Source organism: Neoarius graeffei, chromosome 16 (genome assembly GCF_027579695.1).
Source record: "Neoarius graeffei isolate fNeoGra1 chromosome 16, fNeoGra1.pri, whole genome shotgun sequence".
Lineage (NCBI taxonomy): Eukaryota > Metazoa > Chordata > Actinopteri > Siluriformes > Ariidae > Neoarius > Neoarius graeffei.
In genome coordinates, this window is record NC_083584.1 from 64870761 (window position 1) to 64882904 (window position 12144).

The 12144-nt window shown below is 42.1% G+C and overlaps 1 protein-coding gene across 1 annotated transcript in view; it reads right to left on the reverse strand.

The window, feature by feature from the left end:
* The window catches only part of lsamp (limbic system associated membrane protein), a 550120-nt gene that overhangs the window by 147757 nt on the left and 390219 nt on the right, over positions 1–12144 (reverse strand). The gene's annotated exons all lie outside the window — the stretch shown is intronic.

Genomic DNA, 12144 nt, shown 5'->3' on the forward strand with positions numbered 1-12144 from the left:
TGTTGTCCCGGGCCCAGGAATGGGGAGGGCCCAGAACTGGGCTCTCATGAAGTTGCGATTAAATTATTTTATTTCATTTCAAAATGTGTTGATTTGGGGGAGAAATGTGCTATATTTGCATTCAATAAATGATTTCTAGATCTTTTGCCTTTATTGTCTTTGAAAAAGGCATCAAGAACCCCCTACCACCCCTAATGCAAAAATGGTTTGGTCTGACTCTTTGATTAAGGGGAAAAAAACGACATCGTTCGATCATAGCGCTTCGACAATCAGCGTGCGTGCCATTTGCCAACATGCACAAGTCAGGAGCACAGAAAAGAAAAGAAAAGAGAAAAAGAGAGGAAGAAACCAAGAGACTCAGGGGCTCACTGCATAAATATTTTAAAAACAATTCGGATGATGCAGCAGGTACTAGCAAAGGCAGTGGGGCAGCTGAGCCAGGTAAGACACAGGCAACTTTTTCCAGCCCCGTAAAGTAACCCCAACCAAGGCGCGCGCGACATGCAATTCATGTTACAAATGAGGGGAGAGCAAGTCACACTGAACACCATATCAAATGCACAGGGCATTGAATCATTTCATAACCACAACGGCTTAATAACATTGTGTTTCATATATCTGATTGAAGCTAAGAATATTCACATTAGCCCGCAATCATATCCCGCCGTTTCTCGAGCGGTGTGTTTTTCTCTGCTTTTCACACTGGACAGTACGCACGCACAGTATACTATGTTCGCCCCCAGCCCTGCCCGAAATCCCCCGTCCATCGCTGCTCCTTCAAGAGCACCCCAATCACGTGATTATAGTAGACTATCCATGAGTTTAGGAAGGCATTGCGGGGCATTGCTGTCGCATGCAGGCTTGGGGCGTAACGGAATACATTTAATGGCGTTCGGTTAAAGGATACAAAATAACAGTAACCGCTTATTCCGTTACAGTACAGGGGGGAAAGATTCAGTGAAATTGGGGATTACTTCACAGGATCACAATGTGTGTGAGGTTGCTGGTTTTGGGCTTTTTTTTTTGTTAAAATGTTAAAACTGTAGAAATGTTGAAATGCTAAAATGAAATGGTTGTTGACCGGTTGAATGGTTTTTGAATACCTGTCATTTAAGGGTTGGAGTGAATAGAGACTGGGATAAGAGAGGTGTGTGTGTGTGTGGGTTGGCCCAGGGGGGGCCCATTCAGAGCATTTTGTCCCGGGCCCAGCCAAAGCTGTCAGCGGCCCTGATTTGGAGTGCTCTACCTGTAAAGAAAACATGCCTATGGATTTGTAGGATAAGCTGTCTGAGCACTCATCTGCTCCACTTACAGTTCACTTTATGTTCATTAATCATTTTGGTTTTTTTTCCATAAATTATTCAATCTTTGAGATGAGCCATGTCTCTGATTAAGATACATCTCTTCTGATGTTGTCCATGTGCTCCACAATTTGAGTGTATTTACAGCCAAAATGTAAATTTCAGACTGACATATTGCACTTACGCCAAACTATCTAATGATTTCCTCAGGAGGATGATGGAAATGCAGAAAATATTAAGTAACTCAGTAAGTGAACAAACACTGGCAAGGAAAGCAGCAAAACCAGACGGCCACTCAGACAGCACTGACCTCTGCCAAGGCCAAAAGTCGACTTTTGCATGATGTGCAAATCTACAACTGCAGCCATGTTTATATGTCTGGATATATTTCTAAAATTATTAGAATTATATGACTACATGTGTATCCCAGATGATTACTGGTACCCATGACTGTGGATTGTGATATGGAGTCATCGTGTTTCTATATTGGCTATGTTTACCACTATTGAACCTTACTGGATTCTAAGATGTATAGCATTTTTGAGTGCAGACTTCCATCAAGGCCAAATGGTGTATCTTGCAACATTAGTGAAAGAGAAAATAAAGCCATGGATCCACCCTGTGACTTGGATCCAATCCAAAATGTAGTTCTTCCTTGGCCCATGCTACACACTTCCACCAAGTTTCATGGAAATCAGATTGGTAGGTTTTGCGCAATCTTGCTTACAGTCAGATAAACAGACAGGCAAACAAACCACACTGAAAACATAACCTTCTTGGCAGACACACCAATGACAAAATGCTCAACAAAAGCAAGATAAGAAAAGGCAAGGCTAGGAAAACTAAACACAAGCAGGTATGCTCAAACACAGGAAGTGAGCTGAAGAACAAAGAAAGAAGATCAGAACATGTGTGATGGTGACCTCTATGAGTCTTGAGAGGAATTGTTCATGGTGGATGTGACACTGAGACAGTGGCACTGGATTTATTAATACTGCTTCTTGGTCAAGCCAATATAAGACAAGAAAAATGGGCTTAATGTGAAGGTCAGAATCATGGATAACAGAGATTTGGCAACAAACAATATGGATTATTTGATAAGATTGGGAAGATATCTCTGCAACACCAATCCACCTCTCTGAAATTCTCTCCATTTCAGTGAATGATAATCCTTTGTTCAGCCAAATGATCGAGTTGAATCTATCCTGGTGTCTACTTCCCTCCATTACAGAATTTCCAAACCTTAAAAAAAAAAAAAACAGCTTCTCTTATGTTCAAACTTGTAAAAACATTGCCTTGTCCAGAGGCAATAATTAGCGATAAAACAGGCAACACACGATACTGTTATTCTGGACAACTCAAAATATTATGACAGCCACTTTATTTCATTTAGAACGCAGCTGTATAAGTAGGCAGTATTTTGGGGTGGCATTTGCATGCCCTAGATAAGGGCTGTCCCCTTCACTTACATTTACATTTTGTCTTCTGGCAGACACTTATTCAGAACAACTTACAAAATGCTAAAAGAGCTGAAGGTGCAGTAATACAAAGTATCTAACAATCATTTATCACCTGAAAGACTGCTTTGTACAAGCATCACAGACATTTGTGCTCTGTACCAACAACATCCATAACAGCTTATCCTGTGCAGGGTTGTGGGCAAGCTGGAGCCTGTCTCAGCTGACTATCGGCGAGAGGTGGGGTACACCCTGGACAAGTCACCAGATCATCACAGGGTTGACACAGAGAGACAAACAACCATTCACACTCATGGTCAATTTAGAGCCACCAATTAACATAAACTGCATGTCTTTGGACTGTGGGGGAAACTGGAGCACCCAGAGGAAACCCACACAGACATGGGGAGAACATACAAACTCCACACAGAAAGGCCCCTGTCAGCCACTGGGCTCGAACCCAGAACCTTCTTGCTGTGAGGTGACAGTGCTAACCACTACACCACCATGCCACCCCTTGTACCAAGAACAACAAAATTCAAATCTGTGACAAACTACAAAGACAGGAAAAACAAAAAGTTATGCAAAGAAAATCAACACAAGGCCAGATTAGCTCCAGATGTTACATATCCCCATCAGCAGAGTTCTCCCTCCCCTGAATTCCATTTAGACCCTTTCCTAATTCAATGCAAAACATGGCCTCATTGCAAAGTCTTGCCAAACTTTGGGTCAGTGGAAGTTCCAAGCTTTGTATACTGTGATTGCATTCCTGTGTTTTGTGCCTTGCCTTGAATACTCTTTGGGGGTTTGGCCTTAGTCTGGTTATTAGTGTCTTCCTGGGTTTCTCCATTGCTAATGTGTTGGCATTGAGAGTTGGATTGTGTTCTGAATTTTATGAATAAACATCATGCATATGAATACTCACCCAGCTCCCAAATCCTGTTCATCAAAAACCAATAGATTTTGTGTGAGGTAGTTAGAGACAGTCTGAGGGGCTTTTCAGACTGACAGTGATCGCTCATTTCACCAGAAGCCAGGACACTGAAGCAGCAAGATCTTCCCTAACAAGCATGCTCAAATGCTAAAGTAGTACATGTCAGGGGCCATTAAGGGAAGCATAAGGACAGCCATCTACAGTACCAAGTTTCCTTATTTTGACCAAATTGAATGCATCTATGATTCTCAATAATCCCATGGGAATCCTGTGGGTCTATTCATTTGACGAGATCTTCATGAAAAGTTCATAACTGTCATTCTGACTGCTCTAATTGAGGAATATGTTCCATCTCATGCATAACATTTCCTTTCTGCTTTGCTTAACAGACATTCAACCCCAGGAAGGCAGCAGGACCAGACAACATCCCTGGGCGGGCCCTCAGAGTATGTGCCAAATGAGCTGGCTGATATTTTCACCACCATCTTCAACCTTTCCCTCAGCCAGAGTACCATTCCCTCCTGCTTCAAGACCACAACCATTGTCCCTTTTCCCAAGAAGAGCCCACCCACCTGCCTGAATGATTACAGGCCAATAGCACTCACTCCAATCATCTCAAAGTGCTTTGAGAGAGTGGTACTGGCCCACATTCAGAACAGCATACCGGAGACCCTGGACCCCTGCAGTATGCCTACAGGCCCAACAGGTCCACCTCAGATGCCATCACTGCTGCCCTCCATTATGTCCTCTCACACCTGGAAAACAAAGACTCTTACATCAGGATGCTCTTTGTTGACTACAGCTCTGCCTTCAACACAGTCATCCCCCACAAACTCATCCATAAACTGTCCACACTTGGTTTGCACCCCACCCTCTCTGACTGGCTCATTGACTTCCTGACTGGCAGGCCCCAGACTGTCAGGATTGGTAATAGAGATCTTGCAGTCACGTGACCGGAAAGTACACAACCGCTATCGTGTCGGTCAAAAACACCGCTGAATACTGCTGCACTCGTGTACAAAATGGATCAATTTCAACCGACGGACTACACGGCTCATTTTTCTAATGAACAGATAACTAGATATATGTCTAAAATAAACGATCTACAGATTTGTGACCCTTATGGCTTTCCAGATGGAGTTTTCACGACCGGATTTTGAACTGCCAGTGGAATACCCGGACGTGTATGATTACCTCATCAACTTTCCCTCGCTGTTCAGTGGTGAAGCACTGCGCGCTTATAAATCTCTGGACAGTTTTCTTTACAGAAATTCAGGATTTGTCAGCGACTCAGATGTGGCATCTTGTAAGCAAGAAAATGATCCTCACTGGATGGGTAAGTCGCTTAAGTATTGAGTATAGCACTGACCAGCCGATTATAGAATAAGGTAATTCCAAATCGTCCGTGGTGTTTACATGGATCTGGCGTTGGAGAGGTAGAGGCTTGAGTAGCTGTTTTCTGAGCTTAGTCAACAGGCCGGCTCTGCCTGTAGCCTCGCTTTTGCTTTGGCTCCCGGCGCTGCCTCCTTCGCTTTGCTTCCGATAACAATCCACGGAGACCCCGCTGGTCTCGCAATCTGGTCTCGTCCGGAATGTTTTTTTTTTTTTTCTCGTCTGGAATGTTGTGCATGCGATGGAAATCGCTACAAACTGTCATTTTCTGCTGGAAACCAATGTCCAGTAAGTCCATACGGTTGTAGTGGATATTGAAGTCCGGTACAGACGAACAACACGCAAAAATACACACAAAAAACATAAAAACCGTGCACAGGTAGGGAGAGCTTGCAGCCGCAGCCGTTGTAGTAGAATTGTATATAGTAGGGTTTTCCAGAAGAAAAGGTAGAAGTAAAAGCAGAAGTAGAACCAGAAGTAGAAGTAGAAGGCGGAATATGGCGTTTGACCGACACGATGGCGTCTGTCACAATCTGGATCGGCTGTGACGTCACATGCAAGATCTCTATAGGACTTCATCCAGCATCATCACAAACATTGGCACCCCACAGGGATGCATCCTCGACCCCATCCTCTACACTCTGTTCACCCATGACTGTGTCACCTCCCACAAGGACGACATCATCCTGAAGTTCGTGGATGACACTGCAGTGATAGGATGCATCACTGGCAGTGATGAAATGGCCTACAGGAGGGAGGTGGCCAGTCTGGTGTCATGGTGTGAGGACAACAACCTCACCCTCAACACGGACAAGATGAAGGAGATGATAGTGGACATGAGGAAGGAGAGGAGACCTCATTGGCCACTGTTCATCCGGGAGCTTGAGGTGGAGAGGGTGAGCAGCTTCAAATACAACCCCGATTCCAAAAAAGTTGGGACAAAGTACAAATTGTAAATAAAAACGGAATGCAATAATTTACAAATCTCAAAAACTGATATTGTATTCACAATAGAACATAAACAACATATCAAATGTCGAAAGTGAGACATTTTGAAATTTCATGCCAAATATTGGCTCATTTGAAATTTCATCACAGCAACACATCTCAAAAAAGTTGGGACGGGGCAATAAGAGACTGGAAAAGTTAAAGGTACAAAAAAGGAACAGCTGGAGGACAAATTGTAACTCATTAGGTCAATTGGCAATAGGTCATTAACATGACTAGGTATAAAAAGAGCATCTTGGAGTGGCAGCGTCTCTCAAAAGTAAAGATGGGAAGAGGATCACCAATCCCCCTAATTCTGCGCCGACAAATAGTGGCGCAATATCAGAAAGGAGTTCGACAGTGTAAAATTGCAAAGAGTTTGAACATATCATCATCTACAGTGCATAATATCATCAAAAGATTCAGAGAATCTGGAAGAATCTCTGTGCGTAAGGGTCAAGGCCGGAAAACCATACTGGGTGCCCGTGCTCTTCGGGCCCTTAGCACTGCATCACATACAGGCATGCTTCTGTATTGGAAATCACAAAATGGGCTCAGGAATATTTCCAGAGAACATTATCTGTGAACACAATTCACTGTGCCATCCGTCGCTGCCAGCTAAAACTCTATAGTTCAAAGAAGAATCCGTATCTAAACATGATCCAGAAGCGCAGACGTCTTCTCTGGGCCAAGGCTCATTTAAAATGGACTGTGGCAAAGTGGAAAACTGTTCTGTGGTCAGACGAATCAAAATTTGAAGTTCTTTATGGAAATCAGGGACGCCGTGTCATTCGGACTAAAGAGGAGAAGGATGACACAAGTTGTTATCAGCACTCAGTTCAGAAGCCTGCATCTCTGATGGTATGGGGTTGCATTAGTGCGTGTGGCATGGGCAGCTTACACATCTGGAAAGACACCATCAATGCTGAAAGGTATATCCAGGTTCTAGAGCAACATATGCTCCCATCCAGACGACGTCTCTTTCAGGGAAGACCTTGCATTTTCCAACATGACAATGCCAAACCACATACTGCATCAATTACAGCATCATGGCTGCGTAGAAGAAGGGTCCGGGTACTGAACTGGCCAGCCTGCAGTCCAGATCTTTCACCCATCGAGAACATTTGGCACATCATAAAATGGAAGATACGACAAAAAAGACGCAAGACAGCTGAGCAACTAGAATCCTACATTAGACAAGAATGGGTTAACATTCCTATCCCTAAACTTGAGCAACTTGTCTCCTCAGTCCCCAGATGTTTACAGACTGTTGTAAAGAGAAAAGGGGATGTCTCACAGTGGTAAACATGGCCTTGTCCCAACTTTTTTGAGATGTGCTGTTGTCATGAAATTTGAAATCACCTAATTTTTATCTTTAAATGATACATTTTCTCAGTTTAAACATTTGATATGTCATCTATGTTCTATTCTGAATAAAATATGGAATTTTGAAACTTCCACATCATTGCATTCCATTTTTATTTACAATTTGTACTTTGTCCCAACTTTTTTGGAATCGGGGTTGTACCTGGGTGTTCACATCAGTGAGGATCTCATGTGGACATCTAACACCACACAGCTGGTTAGGAATGCTCAACAGTGACTGTACTTTCTGAGGAGGCTGAGGAAGTTTGGTATGTCACCCAAGATCCTCAGCAACTTCTACAGCTGCGTGATTGAGAGCATCCTGACCAACTGCATCATTGTGTGGTACGGCAGCACTACAGCAATGGACCACAAATGCCTGCAGATGGTGGTGAAGACTGCTGAGAGGATCACCAAAACTCCACTGCCCTCTCTGCAGAGCATCTACCACCGCAGAGTCCACAGGAGAGCTGCCTCCATCCTCAAAGACCCCACCCACCCCCAGCATGGACTGTTCACACTCTTACCCTCAGGCTGGAGGTACAGAAGTGTGAAATGTAAGACTGTCAGACTAAAGAACTCTTTCTTTCCCACCGCCATCAGACTCCTGAACAGCTGACAGGAGTCTATAACCATGGATTACCTCCCTGTAAACTGTCCTTGACTGTTTACATTTGTTTGCACACTACTGCCCTTTTTGCTGCTGTTCCTTGACTGTTTACTTCTGGTTACATTGTTTGCACATTCGCACATTACTGCCCTTCTGCTGCTATGTCTGATCATTGCCTTATTTTTGTATTACACTACCTGTTTTGCACTACATTTACCTTTATTTTGTACTATACTGGGCGTTTTTGTTTTTGTTGCTTTTGCTTTTATTTTTGCACTATATTGCCTTTACTTTGTATTACTTCTTCCACCTATTTATTTATTTGTAATTGGCATTCATGGTGGACAGCAAATTAAGAATTTCCTTGTGCAAGTGGACATGTCCTTACTGTGCATATGACAATAAACACTTTGAACTTTGAACTTGAGGTGTGGAGGCTTGGTGAAACCCATTCACATGGTCAAATTCTGGTAAAATTTCAACTACAATTTCTCTTTTACGTGTATCTCAACCAGAGGTTAAGTTCTAACATTTTAAAATCTGAAAAATGGAGAAAATACATTCAAAGGTTCCATTCTAATTCAACTAAAGAACATGATATTTTCCTCTACATTCATAAACTAATCTACAAATGGAAAAACATCACTGCTAGATTTTAAAGAATTATAATTTTACAATGTGAAATGAGTTCTCACTTTGATTATCAGCAACATCCACATCTCACCACCTGAGGTAAATCACTCGTGGCATTTAAATCCAACCCCAAATCAGAAAAAAGTTGGGACAGTGTGGAAAATGCAAATGCAAAAAAGAAAGCAATGATTTCTAAATTTGACTTGTATTTAATTGCAGATATTTCATGTTTTGAATGGTCAAAAAAAAGTTGGGATGGGGTAGAGATAGTAATGGGGTAAAACAATTAAATAATGATGTGATTCAAAACAGGTGATGTCAACAGGGGATTGTAATCATGATTTGGTACAAAATCAGTATCCAGGTTTAAAAACGATGTTCCTCAAAGAAAGATCAGAAGGGATTTGGATATTTCACCCTCTATGGTGCATAATATCATTAAACAATTCAAGGAATCTGGAGGACTTTCGGTGCGTAAAGGGCAAGGGCACAAGCCTAATCTGAACACCCATGATCTCTGATCCCTCAGACGGCACTGCATCAAGAACCGTCATTCATCTATAGCTGATAGAACCACATGGGATCGGGATTACTTTGGCAAACCAAAGCTCTACAGTACAGAGTTACATCTACCAATACCAGTTAAAACTTTACTGTGCAAAAAGGAAGCCTTATATTAACTGTGTCCAGAAGTGCCATTGACTTCTCTGGGCTTGGAGGCATCTGGGATGGACCACTACACAGTGGAAACGTGTATTGTGGTCAGATGAATCAGTATCCAGGGCTTTTTTGTAAGAAATGGATGCCGTGTGCTCTGCACAAAGATGAAAAGGACCATCCAGACTATTACCAGGAACAAGTACAAAAGCCAGGGTGTGTCATGGTATAGGATTGTGTCAGTGCCCTTGGCAAAGGTAACTTGCACTTCTGTGATGGAGCATTAATGCAAAAAAGTACACTGAGATTTTGGAGTAACATATGCTGCCTTCAAGACGACATCTTTTCCAGGGCGATTTCAACAAGACAATGCAAAACCACATTCTGCACACATTACAAAGGTGTGGCTATGGAAGAAGAGGGTGTCCCCCCATCCCCAACAGAGAATGTGTGGCAAATTGTGGGGGTAAAAAATATGACCACAACAACCCCATACTGTTGCACACCTTAAGACCTGTTTTGCAGGAAGAATGGGACAAAATGACAGCTGAAACACTCCATGAGTTTGTGTCTTCAGTCCCTAAACATCTTTTAAGTGTTGTGGGAACGAATGACAGCACAATAAAGTGGTAAATGCTTTACTGTCCCAACGTTTTTCAAATGCGTTGCAAGGAATCAAAATTGTAATGTGTTTAGTTTGGAAAACCATTAAAATTCATGAGGTAAAACATCAAATAATGTGCTGTTGTGTTGATTTGAGTGCAATACAGGTCAAAGATGATTCGCAAATCATTGTTTTCAGTTTTAATTTCAATTTCAACATACTGTCTCCACTTTTTCTGTTTGGGGTTGGGCTGTCATCATCGTCTCTTCACGCTATTGATCTCTGTTCATGCGAACATCGTTGGGGAAATAATGTCTGATTCTTGTTCTGATTTATGTTTTTTTTTATAAGATGCCAAAGTATATTATTGGCAGAAAAACTCAAAACCCAATTTTTAATCAGTTTTGACTATTTCAGGGAATCTAGTCATTGCAACATCTTACGGATTTTGTATTTGTTAAAGGACAGATGGTTTCTGTCCTTGTGGTTTCTGATTTCCATGGTTAAATTTAGCTAGTTTACTTAAAATGATCTGACATGAAGCATTCATTCATTAATTCATTCCGTTTCTATGTTTATCAATCTCAGGTGACATTGGGTAAGATGTGGGGTACACCCTGGGCAGGTTGACAGGCAACATATGAAACTTATTTGCTAGTTAATTAGCTATATTACTCTGAAAGCATGCTCAAATGGATGACGTGCATTCCATCTGGAGTATGTGCCTTCAGCTAAAATGCAGATGAATAAAGCTGGCATTGCATTGCATGATTTTTGGTACTGTCAAAAAATGCACATTGTTGAAGAATTTTTTGGTCGTGAGTTGAGATCAGTTGGACTCATTGGTCAGCTACAAATATGGTAGTGGTGATGGAGCATGATAATGGACAATTAAATTACCTGAAGCTCACTTAAAAGATTTTGTTTCATGCAAGACTGTTTTCTGCATGAGTCTGGATTGTGCTGATTGATCACAATGTAATCATAACATCCATCCATCCATCCATCCATTATCTGTAATCGCTTATCCTGTGCAGGGTCACGGGCAAGCTGGAGCCTATCCCAGCTGACTATGGGCGAGAGGCAGGGTACACCCTGGACAAGTTGCCAGGTCATTGCAGGGCTGACTAATCATAACATAGTACAGTAACTTCTGAATCACAGGTCTATCGTTAGCAGATCTTCGATAAGAGGATCATCTCATCTGACGGACAAACTCTTCTGGCACAGCATTCTAACAAGATTTTATTGGGATCTCAAAAATAACAATCTTAAAAGACCACAGTTTAAAACTAGATACATGCAAACATGGTTTTAAATCAAAGGCTTTGATATTCTTGTCATCCATGAGAACAGACTATAATCATGAATGCAATGGCTGTAAAATGTCTGAACATTCCTATTTCAGTTTACTGAAACCCTGTGTCCAAGCTTCTTGAAAATCCCAGCTTCGAGACATTTGAATGCTTGCTGTCAGACACTAGATCATTCTTCAAAGTCAATGTTCTTGCAGTACATCAAGGCTGTTAGGACACTGCAATACTTTTGCCCTTGGACTGATGGGCTCTTCTCCAATGTACTGTCTGTCCATACCTGGAAGCGCTACAGGATTGCACCATTTAAATGCATGAGGTTCATGTTGGCAGAGCATAAAAAAGATGAAAAGAAGAGTCTCTTTTTCGCCACGTTTTCGTCCTGGTCGGCCTGAGGAGAAAACAGAATGCTAGATTATTTCTATCATTAAAACATCAAGGGATTCTACAGGGGTACTGGCTTCAAAGGAAGCAGACAATTCCGGTAGCATTACTGAAGCAGGAAGTTAGAGCCAGAGGTTTGATGAGAGCGATGTTTTCCTCATCACAGCAGGTACCATTGGTACTAATGATGCAATCCGGAGGGAATGCTTAAACCAGGCAAGACTGGTGGTGGCACCATTCATCCAGAGTGCTGGATAACCTCTTTGATATCTTTTTCCAGGTCTGATTTTGCTTTTCCCCAAGATTCTTTCTGAGCTGTCTCTCTCTCTCTCTTCTTCATTCAGTTACGCCAGGGCCAAAATGTTGCATCTGTCCTGGGATAATTTGGAAAGGTCAAGGCAATTTGGTCTTTACCTTTACTTCACTTTTTTTTTTTGGGCACAAAGACACCCAAACACACTTCTCCTGCACAGTTATTCATGCTTCCCTGCTAAATAACAGCACATT